Raw genomic sequence first — 13,795 nt, 5'->3', positions numbered from 1 at the left:
AGATGTGCCTTCCCTCTTGACGCTGCCTCCCCATCCCGCCCCTTTAGGTTTGAGCAGCAAATTCCCTTTGGCTATCTGTTTTACATATGGTAATGTGTCTGTTTCCATGCTACTTTCTCAAATATCCCACCCTCTTCCTCCCCAACAGAGTCCAAAAGTCTGTTCTTCATGTCTGCATCTCCTTTGCTGCCCTGCAAGTACGATCATTAGTGCCTCCTTTCTAGATTCCATACATATGAATTAATATACATTATTTGCTTTTCTCTTCCTGATTTACTTCACTGTGTGTAAAAGGCTATAGGTTCATCCATCTCATTAAAACTGACTCAAATGCGTTCCTTTATATAGTCAAGTAATAATCCATTGTGTATATGTACCACATCTTCTTTATCCACTCATCTGTTGATGGACATCTAGGTTGCTTCCATGTTCTAGCTATTGTAAATAGTGCTGCGACGAACACTGGGGTAGAGGTGTCCTTTTCAATTATGCTTTTCTCAAGCTTTATGCCCGGGGGTGGGATTGCTGGGCCGTTTGGTAGTTTTATTCTTAGTTTTTAAAATGAATCTCCATACTGTTCTCCAGAGTTGTTGTACCAATTTGCATTCCCACCAACAGTGCAAGAGGGTTCCCTTCACTCTTTTTTTTTTTAGATTCTTTTCCCATATAGATCATTACAGATTATTGGGAAGAGTTCCCTCTGCTATACAGTAGGTCTTTATTAGTTCTCTATTTTGTATATAATCATGTGTATATGTCAGTCCCAGTCTCCCAACTTATCGCCTCCACCTCCACCCCCTGGTAACAATAAGTTTGTTTCTGCAGATGTCTCTTGATATTTCACATGACTTTTCAGCAGGGTTGCGTGATGGGTGGGCAGTGAGAAGTTTAGGGCGTCCACAGCCAGAATTCTGATCTGAGCTCTGCTACAAAGCCAGGTTCTTCCCATCTGTCAAATGGGACCATAATCTCACTTAAGAAAACATGACCTATATCTATTTCAAAGGTGGGAATGGTCTTGATGCAAGAGATAACGCATATCAAAGCACTGTGAACTGTACCAGCTTTGCAGAAACACAGGTTCTTTCTCGAGGGTCTTCCTGTAAATCTGAGCATGATAACCCTTCTTGTTCCCCTTGTGTGTGTCCTGGAGTTGGGACCATTAGTTTCATAATCAGAATCATTATATACAGAATGACCAAAAAAAAAAAAGGATGTAGCCTTTTTTTCTTGCCTTTTCACTGCCAAACAGAGCTTTGGTTAGCCGAATGCCAAGGCAATTTTAATGGCTGGTTTTTTAATATCTGAAAGGGGAGGTTATTAGGAGAAGTCTCAATTCAGAAACTTCAAGAAGAAGTGGGAGGGTGTGGTGAGGGTGGACGGGGGAGACTGCATTTCCTGTTTTCCTTTCAGATGGTGTTGGGAAACACTGCTGGAAAACCATGGAGACCCACGAAAAAAATTCCAGAATTCATTCTCCTTGCGGCCGCCGGGGGCCCAGCCCCAAAGGTGATGAGTAGAAGGGGTGGATTTTTTTTTTTTTTTTCAAGAGTTGGGGTTTGCAGGCATCCAGCTCCGGGCTCGTGGGGTGAAGACAGCCTTCCGAGGTGACATCAGCTCGTGGTCCAGGCCAGAAGCGACAGAGCAGGAGTCTGGTTTTCATTTACAGTGTTGGGGCAGGCCCGCTGGGGAGGGGGAGAGGAGGGGCGGAGGAGGGAGGAGGAGGAGGAGGAGCTGGAGGGAGCCTTGACTGTATCCCTGGACCCCGTCCAGTTTGCAGCTCAGTCCTCCACCAAAGGCCGCTCAGTTCTCCCGCGCGCCAGCCTCCTGTGAAGACCACGAGAGCAGCTTTCCGCCCGCCCAGGGTCCCCTCTCCCTGCCTGGGGTCCCCCCTCTCCTGCAGAAGGGAAAGGAGACGCAGCCCGTGGGGGAAAACCATGCGTCAGAATCGCACATAATTGAATATCGAAGCCCAGGGACGCAGGCTTCTCCAGGTTTGCTCAGGGTAAGTGCCCCTTCGCCCCTGTTCCCCCGGTTTGGGGTTTGCGGCCAGAGGGAAGGGCTTCAAACCCCACTGGCCGCGTCTCGATGGCTCTCAGGTTCGCGCCCTGAGAGTCCCTTTTCGGTAGGAGCTGTGGTCTCTGGAAGCCCCGGCCGACTTTTCCTTTCTCCGTGTGTGCCACCTGGGTCTCCCCTGGCGGGGCCAAGGGCTGGGGCTGCCCTGAGTCCTGCAGTGCAGTCTGTCCTGTCCATCCGTCTCTGCTTTTCGGGCTCACGGTTTATTTTATTTGACGTTGCCTCCTCCTTTGAAAGCTCAGCTGGAATCTGAGAATCGGCTTTGTTTGCAGAAGTGCCTGTGCAGGGATCCCAGAGCCACTTTGGGGAGACTCTCTCCGAGGTGGCCGGTGGCGGGGGGGGGCTGGTTGAGCGCCTCTGTCGCCCACCGGGAGACTGGGGTGACTTTGCTGTCCAGGCAAGGGGCAGGTGGAGGCTTCCTCAGCTCTCACCATCAGGGCTCCATCTTTTCAGGAATCTGAAGTCACTGCTGGTGCCTTGGTCCCCTCTGGGGTTCCCTAAAGGAGCTGCCAGGGTCAGAGGAGGAGAAGGAATTTGGTGTTTGGGCAGCAGGCCCGGTGGATAAGGCAGGGCCCCTGGGGCCACGAGCTGGCCTGCGTTGCCCAGATGTGTGGCGTGTGCCAAGCCCGGAGGCCCTGGGGCCTGTTCCCCGGCCGGGAGGGTGGGGCCCCGGTCCTCTCACCCAGGATGCAAAGTGTTCCCTGATAGTCACCAGTCTACTCTGGGGACCTGTGTCGGGGGCTACTGTGTGCGGTGGGCTCCCTGGGAGGGCCCAGCAGAGTCCTGGGGGCTGTAAACAGAGATTGGCATTTCACAGCCAGCCCAAGGAGCAAGTTGAGAGGCTGGTCTGGACCCCAAGAACAAACTGCTCTAGACCCAGGGGAGTGTCCTCCACCCAGTGGGGACTCGGAGGAGCTGGCCCTTGCCAGCCGCTTCTCTTGCTGAACACAGCTAACTCTGCACGAGAACCACTGGGTCCCATAGCTGCAAGGGTGCTTGGACCCCAAAGGGAGAGACAGTTCTCACTTGGGGATCCCCCATCTCTGTAACTTCAAAAAACTGAACAGAAATGACTTTAAAATCAGGTATTTTTTTTTGGTTCCTAAGCAAAATGTTATTGAAAACCAGCTGATTGGTGGATGCTATTGGAACTCCTGAGCTCTTTAGCTGGGCTAAAGAGAAAGGAAGAGATTCATGGTCGGGAGCGCTGAGGTGTGGTTCCCTGGCTTTAAAGACGTTCCCGGGCTCTGAGATGCTCAGTTACTTGCAGAGGCCATGGCACCAGTAGGTGGCTCAGAGGGCAGTCCAGTCTTTACCATTTCAGGAAGGCAGACAGTCTGACTGTGGAGGTCCCCGAACTAGCTTGCATCGCGATTTGAAACGTGCCATTTGATTCTGTTCTCCCAGAAGAGAATGCCCTCCTGTCATATTCTATGAAAAGTGATGGGGAAATTGGTGTATGCTCCCCAGGGTTCTCCCAGCTAACAGGGAAAAGAGTGCCAGGCGAGACAGCTGGTCCCCAGAACAGACCTGGGCTTTGCAACCAGAGCAGCTGAGCAGGCTTCCTGCATTCAGGCCACCTCTGGGGACGGGGCCCAGAGGGATGGGACCTGCATTCTGCTCCGTTCCTGCGTGGGCTTTGCTGAGGGTGAAGGCAGAGGGATGGGAAGGTGAGGGGTGTTTGTAGGAATTCAAGATCTAGGAATGATCACGTGGTCTGGAGCTCTTGGTTGAGGCAAGGGTTTTCCGTTACCATAAGGTGTACTTTTTTTTTCTGTCTCCACTCACGGCAGTGAGAAAATCATTAAGAAGATCCTGGGTGGAGAGGAGGCTTGGGGGAAGAGTCTCATCACAGGGTGGTGAGGGTGGCTCTTCTTTTTCCAGTGGGGGAAATGGAGGGTGTGGCCACCCCCAACTTCCTGGGAGGTGGCCGGGGGAAGCCTCTAGAATGTTAGCTCTTGGCCCCGGCTCTTCCAGCACTTGGGAGGGTGTGTGCCCCACCCCACCATGCTTGTGGCCCTTAGGGGGTGGGATACATGGTGAATATCCAAACTGGGGGTCTTCAGGATGCTTTCGATGCCCGATAAGCGTCTTTCTGAATAGGAATTGCTCTTATTTCTGCACTTCCCTTCATTTTCAAAGTGTTGAGGATTCACTGCTTCTCATTCTCTCATCCTAAGTGCCATCTGTGATTTTGTACCTTAGAACCTAATACATCACTGATGATAAAGTAGAAAGAAACCCCCTCTGTTCAATGGACAACTGATGATGAGTTTGTGGCTCCAAGGAGGCTCCCCATCTGACTTTGATTTTAAAGCCAGCTTGAAATCAGACCTCCTGCCTTTTGAAAGTTAGCAGAGTTTCGCCCTGGAGGCTTCATCCATGCCCTCACTCAACTGGTTAAAGTGGTCTTTGTCATTATCCAGTTTTATGTGAAATTCCACATTTAGGATTTAAAATCCACAGGGAGGTCCTGAATTCCTGGGAGGCTGTCTTGCCCGCATGCTAATCACTTTAGGCAAACGTTTCACTTGAAAAGCAGTCCCTGTCGGTTTCCTTTTTGGAAGAACCCGGGGATCTGTTATCTCTTGGGGAAGAATCTTGGGCGGGTTCCCATCTGAAGGGGACTTTCTGTCCCAGCAGCCTTTCCACCAAAACCTACGGGAGCGAACTTCTCACTGTGTCTTTGCTGTGGACAGCAGGCTGTAACACCCACACCACTGCTACGTAAATAGCTGAAGACCTGCGGAGCGACCTGGCATTTAAAAAAATCCCATTAGCAGCTCTCACTAAGGAAAGGAACGCTCAAAAATGATTCAGGTTTTCAAGAAGGGAAGCTTAAAAACATTCCTGCTTCTTCAGATAGTCTTGGGCTGTCTTCATCCACTTTTCTAGATATGGATTCTCTCTTTCCAAACATCTGGGAGATGATCCTACCCTTTTAAGAAAAAAAACACTGTCCCCTCTGAACCAGGGGTGATGACCGTCTGAAATTCAGGGAGCACCCGCAGCACCCCGATTTACAAAGAGGAGTTCTTCTGGGGAATTTGAAAACGTAATTTTCATACCTTCTGGCCTCATCTGTCTGTTTCAGGAAGGACGTGAAAAGGTGAATTAGTGTCTTCCTCCTGGGAAAGCTTTTCCTGAACGTGCATTCTGCTTTCTGTCCTCTAGAGGGCGACGCATCCCTCTGAGCCTTGCGCGGTGCAGGGAGCCTGGGGGTCACAGGCAATCTGTTGAGGTACATCTCAGCACTTTGGGACCCACCTAGAGACTGTTTCCATACCTAGTTTAAAAAAAATGTGACTAATATCTGAAGTAAATGTACGGTTAAGATTTTACTATTTTCTTTCGAGGTGAACGGCTGCTTGCGGTGAAGCAGGCTGTCATTTTAAAGTACCTTCATGCAAGGGCGTTAACCAAGTAAGAACTTTTAGAGGAAACGTGTTGCTGGTATCTACTGAGAAAGAAAGTTTAAATTAACACGACGGTGTTTTCAGAACCCAGTCTGCTGTATCCGGGTAGGATCTTTGAGTTTTAGAAATAGAAGGGATGTTAAGACGGAACTAACCCAGTAACTCCCAAACTTTGGCCCATGTGTCTCATATTCCTTTAAGCTTAATAAACCCCATTGTGCTCCAGGGCAGGGAGCTCTGGGGTGGGAGGAGGGGACAAAAATGACTAAGACTCCAGCCCTGCCCTCGCCTTAGGGCACATTATTGACTTGGCAGGCTTTGGACTTCCGTTTGGCTACTTGAAATATCCCCAAATTACTACCTTGGTGGGTGTTCTGCCCACACCCTTGACACCTCAGATGAAGAAATGGAACCCAGAGGGGTGAATGGCTTGTCTGAGGTCCCAAGAGTATTAGTTGCTCAGTTGCGTCCGACTCTTTGCGACCCCATGGGCTGCAGCCCGCCAGGCTCCTCTGTCTGTGGGATGCTCCAGGCCAGAATACTGGAGTGGGTTGCCATTCACTTCTCTAGGGCATCTTCCGGATCTGGGTCCCAAAGCAGAATCAGCATTTCCTGGACATGCCCGTGTGCTCTCACAGGTGGGTGTTGAGGACCAGGAATATAAAGAGAGAATGTATCTTCAGGAGTGCATTTTGGAGTATCACGAGAAGAAAGGTGCTTTTTTTGGCCATTGGCCAGTCTTTTATAGAGTATCATATTTTATTTAGCAGAGAGGTAATTGTTGTTTCAAAAAAAAATCTGGAAAGAAAAAAAAAAAGCAGAAAAATAGGACAAGTATGAAAAGTTCTGCCAAGCCCTCTCCCGAAGGCTGTTAGTCTTTCGTTGGGGCCTGGCTGCATTTCACATCGTGTGATCCTGCTGTTCTCCTGAATTTTAAGATGTTTCATGAAGTACAGAGAAACATCTGCAAGGTAGGTGTGGCTAGGGAAAGGTGTGAAAGAAGTGCTTCTGTCCAGTCCCCCTGGTTCGGCCCATATCTTTGGTTTTCACGGACCCAGGGCATCAAGAATTGGCCACTGGAAGGGAGAGCTTGTGCACTGATTTAATTTCAAATGCAGAGCTGAACAGCAGCTGGAGATGACTAAGGTCTCAAGAGAAGCCATTCCAGGAAACGGGTTTTCTCTTCTGCAATCCTCATCAGTTGATTCAGCAGCCCAGAGCCAGCTCAGCTAAGCCCACAGACACCCCGCAGCCAGCACTTGGTGGGCTCTCTGTTTCTCACAGAGGCAGAAGGAAACCCACCAGCGGTCAGAGCCTAGGGCGACAGATGGAAAAGCAGCTGCAGGACCACTGCTGGTTAGAGCATCGGGAGTAGACCTCATTCTGCACATAAAGCTGGGGCGGCTGGGAGAGATGAACTGACCTTTACAGACTGAGACGGGAATGCAGTAGATTTTTTCCAGGCTATTATATTAAATCCACAGTGATATTTTATCAGCTACTTAAATTTAATTAAAAAGAACTATTTAATTATCTAGACTTGAACATGAATCAAATTAGAAAACAAACAAAATTGGTTAAGATTCCCTTACCATCTGAGGACATTTTAGCCGCTTTGTTTGAACAGTTCTACAATGGAACCCCGTGCTTTGGAGAGGCCAGTGGCCCCTAGTCCCTGGCCAGGGCAGGCAGGGAGGACATACCAGCATCTGCCCTGGAGCCGACAGCACCGTGTGTCATGTGGCAGGAGTGGAACGGGACGATCATGCACTTCCTTTTGAAGCATCTTCTAAGGCATTCTCTTCTCTTATGTTAAATCTGAACTAGTCTCTGCCTAATGCTTATCACTAGCAAGAAAAACCTCACATTTAAAAGGGTAGAAAGTTATTTACGTGTGCATCGTGGTATCTAGTTTTTCCAACCACAGCAAATGTGGAACTTTCTGCTTCGTGTTTATTATCTTGGACCCTAACAATATGTCTTTAAATACATTTCTGAATATCTGGGTGGTTAATCTGGAGGTTCTTCAAGGTGCCTTTATGGGGAAAAGGAAGGTAGCCCCAGATGGTGCTTGGCAGAGCCTCATGGGACCTCGTTCTGGGAGGAGGTTACCTGTGAGGGCACAGTCCCATCTTTCCTTTCTGGATTGCTCTATTCCAATGTATGAGCTGCTGAACAGACTTTTTTTCCTTTTAACAGATAGGCACTTAAAAATTGAAGTATACTGTTGATTTACATGTTGTGTTTCAGGTATATAGCAAAGTGATTCAGTTATACATACATGTTCTTTTTCAGATTCATTTCCATTATGTTATTACAAAATACTGAATATAGTTCCCTGTGCATGCATGCTCACTCAGTCATGTCTGACTCTTAGAGCAACCCGGTAGACTGTAGTCCACCTGGTTCCACTGTCCAAGGGATTTTCCAGGCAAGAATACTGGAGTGGGTTGCCATTTTCTACTAAAATAGTTCCCTGTGCTATACAGTAAATCCTTTATCTATTTTATATGTAGTGGTGTGTATCTGTTCATCTTAAAACTCCTAATTTGTGCTTTTCTTCCTTGGTAACCATAAGTTTGTTTTCTATGTCTGTGAGTCTGTTTTGTAAATAAGTTCATTTGTATCATTTTTTAAGATTCCACATATAAGTGATATCATATGTTATTCATCTTTCTCTGCCTGACTTACTTAATATGATAATCTTCAGGTCCATTCATGTTGCTGCAGATGACACGATTTCATTCTTTTTTATGACCGAGTAATATTCCATTGGGCATAAATACCACATCTTTATCCATTTATCTGTCTATGGACACTAAAAGTCTACAGATAATAAATGCTGGAGAGGATGTGGAGAAAGGGGAAGCCTCCTACACTGTTGGGAATATAAATTGCTGCGGCCACTATGGAGAACAGCATGGAGTTTCCTTAAAAAACTAAGAATAAGTCTACCATATGATCCAGCAATTCCATTCCTGGTGTATATCTGGAAAAGACAAAAACTCTAAATTGAAAAGATGCACATACCCCAGTGTTCATGGCAGCGCTGTTTACAGTGGCTAAGACGTGAACAGACATTGTTTTACATGACATTACCAGGAAGATCCAGAGGTCTTGAATCTGATACTCAGTGTCTGACAAGGACACCAGTAAGTGGCAGTGAGCCCAGGCTGACACTCAGGATCAGAAGAGTTAAGTTTTGCTATCACAGGACACACCTTCAGAGCCTGGGTCAAGGAGATGATTGCTTACAGATGTGTATGCGTGGCTAAGATTTTCTTCTGTAGCACAATTTCATGGAATAGAAATGTGAGATTCAAATTGTAAAATAAATGGTAAAAAGAAGCTTTTGATGCATTTGTTTGGAGGGGGGTCTTCTTACAGTTGTTCTAAATTGCTTGCTTTTGAAGGTTCCCCCAAAGCTCTTTCAGTAGCAATAGTATGTTAGATTCCCATGTCCTCCCTCCCTAACTGGAGGATCTAATAAACCCTCTTTTAGCTTCCTCTCTGGGACAAGAATTTTCCCCAAGATTCAGAGAAGAAAGAGAAGAAGGACAAGAAAAAGAGAGAACTAGGGTGCTGCAAGCTGGAGACCTCTGGGGTTTAGAGAAATGTGACTTTTCATCTCACAGCAGATGGCAGGGCTCTCTGGCTGTGGTCTTCCACTATTCCTGCAGCTCCCACATAAAATGGGACAGTCAGGAGTTAACAGAGTGCTAGAACTTGATAGGAGGACCAGCCTGGTTTTAAAAAGCAGTGCTTGGAGAAGACTAAATAAATGACTTCAAATTGGGAGCTCTGGATACATTTAAGTCTTTGTTGGAAAATGATTTCCTTGTGTGCATGTGTGTGTCTCTTTCTTAAAAAAGATTTCCAGACATGGAAAATGAAAAAGCTTTTGAGTAGACTTAATGAAAATTAATTTCATGAAATTGCAAAATAGCTTGGGAATGTCATTGGAGTCTGAATGCAATTTTGAGTTGAAGGGCCATGGAGGGTAATCTTCATAATGAGAGGTGTCTTTATAAGTTTCAAGTGGACAGCTATGAAAAGGAAAAAGGCATCTCAAATTCTTTTTAGAATGAGACCAGTAAAAAAAAAAGAAAAAAAGACTTACTAATGCTCAATAGAAAGAGAAGAATTGAATGAAGTCCTATGATTGGATCTATTGCCTTTAGGACATAGAATCTATGGCACAAAGCTGCATAACACCCCATCCAACCCAAGGGTCTCAGGCAGCCAATTCTGACTTTTTCATATTTGAAAGAACAGCAGCAGACAAATGAATTCTGTTGATACAGAATCTGTGGTTTGCCACCACCAAAGAAATTAGGTCTGTTCCCACCCCCGCCAAAGACAAGACATGGGGAGTTTCCTTGAGATTGGGGCCAAGTCTGGCACAGCCTCTTGGCATTTCCTGCCTTTGGTTAGGAAACGCAAACCTTCCTTAGGATTCTGGTTCAATCTTGTTTTTAAGTGGCAGTGGACAAAACACTTAGTCTCACCTGGGTTCAGTTTCCCAGCTATAAAATGAAGGAAAACACAGCCATTGGGCTGTGGGAGGAGGGCATGGGATCCCACCTCTGAGACAGGGGCTTAGCAAATATGACTTGTGCCCTCCTGCCTCTGTTTCTTGGGCATGGGAGGGAGGGTTAAAGAAGGACAATGAAGGGCAGGGAGTGGCTGCCTTGTTCCTCCTTATTAAAATGGGCAAGCTGGGTGATCATTTGGGGAGATGATGTTTGACATGTTTTAATAATCTAAATGAAAAAAAAAAAAGTCTCCAAGATGGGTTGCCAAGAACTTCAGTTTTAAAAAGTGGGATGCCAAGACATGATAAACATTAGGAGAGATTTAACTGCAAACAAAAACATGAACAAATATTCAACAGCTGGGCTGGGCATGCTTGAGCCACATGACTGGCTCCTAAGCACTGCAGCAGGATGAGTGTGGGGGAGCTGAAGGCATTCTTCCCACCTGGGAATTCAGCTCAGCCCAACATGTGAGCTCATTAATCATCCATGGAGCCTGGAATCCTTACCGTCCAGCAGACGTATCTTCTGTCTTTTGCTGTCAGGGCTGGAAGAGCATCTGCCCCCTGCCCTCTCCTCTCCTCCCCCTCGTGTCTTCCCCTCTCTTTCCCTTTCTTCAACATCTGGGTAGATTTTAGGGAAGGCAACTGAACCACACTGTATATATTTTTCATTTCTTTGTGTCCCAATGAGAAGCACTTCATTTAGAAGTCTCCTTGACTAGAGATTAAGATCTCTGAGATAAAAATCTTTACATATATTTTTCAATCAATTTAAAGCTCATTTTCCCTAGAGAATAAAGTAAGTAGTAATTAATGCCTCAGAAGATTCCCTGGTGGCTCAGCGGTAATAATCTGCCTGCCAGTACAGGAGATGCGGATTCAATCCCTGGGAAGATTCCCTGGGGAAGAAAATGGCAACCCACTCCAGTATTCTTGCTGGGATAATCCCAGGGACAGAGGAGCCTGGCAGGCTACATATAGTCCAAGGGGTCTCAGAGAGTTGCACATGACTTAGCAACTAAACAACAATAACAAATCAGACTGGACAATTATTTTAGAACTTGTCCACAGAGACCCCACCCATTGTTTAAGATATGGCAGAATACATGGGTTCCACAAAGTTGGATCTGATCCTGCTGTAAGATATAGGTCCATGGAATTCTCCAGGCCAGAATACCAGAGTGGGTGGCCTTTCCCTTCTCCAGGGGACCTTCCCAACCCATGGATCGAACCCAGGTCTCCTGTATTGCAGACAGATTCTTTACCAGCTAAGCCACAAGGGAAGCCCAAGATATAGGTAGGGATGGTAAGAACAAGAAAAACCAGCAAAAACCACTCAATGCCCAGTTCACCCATGCTCTCTGTCGAGACTGTCTGCAGAGACGCCTGAAGCTGACCGCACCCCACACCCAGCAGTGGCTGAACAGGTCTTGTCTCATATCCTATTTTTTCTTCATGGATTACACTGTCCAGTGCTTTGCAATGAGGTCCTATACTATTTTCATGCCCTCATTCCAAAACAAAAATACTACTTAAAATCCTGCATCTTGAACTGGACCTCCCAGAAGAGTTGCATCAGATCTTTTTCTTGAAGCAGTGGTGCTTAAACTTCAGGGGGCATTAGAAGAGATGTGGCTAGAATCACAGGTGAGCACGGACCGTGCCCCCCGAGACCCCCACATACACAGAGAATCACAGGTGAGCACGGACCCTGCCCCCCGAGACCCCCACAAACACAGGTATGATGTGGTGCACATTTGCGGGAGGTTCACAAATCCTTTGAAATCTATGGATCCATAATAAAAAAAAAAGATTCTTGACCTATTAGAATATTACAAGTTGTCTTCAAAAGCACAGGCTAGCACAGGCTAGAAAGAATCCAGTAAAATGTAAATAATGTAGGTGGACAATTTTCCCATAAAATAGTTTTCTAGTAGGATAACTGTTGCTGATAAATAAACCCAATGTTCAATTTTAATGGAAAGAACCAGGAATAGCAGATGTATGGGGTACTTTTACCTTGCTCTAAAGAAAGAAAGGTATGGCCGGATGGAAAGGTCTGGAAGATTCCCAGGGTAGAGGGCACTGGGGCAGTGCTGGGACAGTGGCTTGGTGGGTCATCCACAGTGAAGAAAGCAGAGCAACCAGCCATGCGTGGGTTTCTACACCGCCTGTGGGGATTGCCCTGAGCACCGAGCAGGACTTGATTACGACTTGCGGACCCTGTGAACAAAAGCTCCGGATGCTGGGGAAATCCCTTCTTATATCATACAGATTCCTGTCTAACACGTGTCAACTGTTTGAAGCCAAGAAGACTGGGCCGTATTTCTGGAATGTTACCATTATCCCCACTGGCTGTCACTTCACTGTGGAAAGAAATATGTTCTCTTGATGACTGGCCTTTTGATCATCTTCAGAACAACTTTTTCTTCTCACTCTTAATACATTTCCAAAAAACAGTTGTATTGATGGGAGGTTTTGTATTAGCCACTGGTGGTGTGTCTTCAAGCTCCTAGAATTTGAATCACAGGGTAAATGTGTCTTATCACAGGTGATACTTTTGGTCAACTTCCCTGGGACATCCAAAGCAACTGCAGGACTTGGAATCCATTCTCTTGTTTACGGTTTTGTCTTTTTCCATTCCACCAGTTTGGCAGGCTGGACTGGCCTGGGGCCCACACTCGGCTCTTGCTATTCCTCACAGCTGGCCCTGTTCCTCCCTCTGGGCCTGACCTCAGGAAAACCACGAGGCTGAGCCCACTTCATCCACAGCCTTGGGTGACAGCCTCAGCAAGGGGCTCTTTGCTCTCCTTGGCCCTCTGTGCTGTCTTGCTATGAGGCCCATCTAGACACCAGTACCCTGCCAAGGCCACGTCTCCAGCCAGACAGACTTTCCTCTGCCGTCATTAGTTCCATTGCTCTAGAATGCAAACATGAGAACCTGAGACCATCCTTAACATTGTCTTCATCAGCAGTAAGGGACAATGGGGTTCCTGAATTATGTATACAATGGACAACCACCAATGGAATCGCCCAGTCCATGGCATGGCCATGGCAAGAGGAAAGTCAGGGTAGGAAGATCAAGCAGGTGCAAACGCTTAGGCCTTAGGTGGAGTGGATTTCATAGCTCTGATGACACTATTAACACTTGGGACAGAAATAACTTGTTCCAGGTCTCAGTGTTTATATCAGATTCTTTTTCACTTTCCTGAGATTCAAGTCCTCTTCCCCCAAACTTAACGTTTTGCTGGCAAACACTTCGTTTCTTCTTCCTTTCCAATTGTTTTCTAGTGCCAAGGAAATGTTATGTTATTTAATTATAGGGGCACATATATATGCTTTAAAAAGATGTGTAGTCATACTGTTTTCTTATTTTAGAGAAAACTTAGCTCTTAAAGATTGGTGGTGGTGGTTTGGTCGCTAAGTTGTGTCTGACTCTTGTGGTCCCGTGGACTGTAGCCCGCCAGATTCCTCTGTCCATGGGATTTTCCAGGTAAGGATACTGGAATGAGTTGCCATTTCCTTCTCCAGGGGATCCTCCCAATCCAGGGATTGCACTCGCGTCTCCTGCATTGGCAGGTGCAGTCTTCATCACTGAACCACCAGGGAAGTCCATCGTAAAGACCATCACATCCCAAAAAGGAGATACCACATTTTTACCATTCCTGTTAAATTGGTGGCTACATTATAGGCGTACAATTCTGTTCAGTCGCTCAGTCCTGTCCGACTCTTTGTGACCCCATGGTCTGCAGCATGCCAGGCTTCC

At 46.7% G+C, this 13,795-nt stretch overlaps 1 protein-coding gene across 2 annotated transcripts in view; it reads left to right on the top strand.

The window, feature by feature from the left end:
- Window positions 1-1,443: 1,443 nt before the first annotated feature.
- COL6A3 (collagen type VI alpha 3 chain) overlaps window positions 1,444-13,795 on the top strand; it is a 90,676-nt gene continuing 78,324 nt past the window's right edge. Inside the window, exons 1-2 of one of the 2 annotated variants that reach the window (XM_055586545.1) lie at window positions 1,444-1,509; window positions 1,774-2,005. The gene's annotated coding sequence lies outside the window, so the exon portion shown is untranslated. Of the gene's footprint in view, window positions 1,510-1,740; window positions 2,006-13,795 lie in introns of those variants that run through there. The other variant, XM_055586546.1, reaches the window with a different exon arrangement.

The sequence above is a fragment of the Bubalus kerabau genome, chromosome 6, assembly GCF_029407905.1.
Source record: "Bubalus kerabau isolate K-KA32 ecotype Philippines breed swamp buffalo chromosome 6, PCC_UOA_SB_1v2, whole genome shotgun sequence".
Taxonomy (NCBI): domain Eukaryota; kingdom Metazoa; phylum Chordata; class Mammalia; order Artiodactyla; family Bovidae; genus Bubalus; species Bubalus kerabau.
The sequence above is the reverse complement of the archived record's forward strand: the minus strand, read 5'-3'. Positions and strand labels throughout refer to the sequence as shown.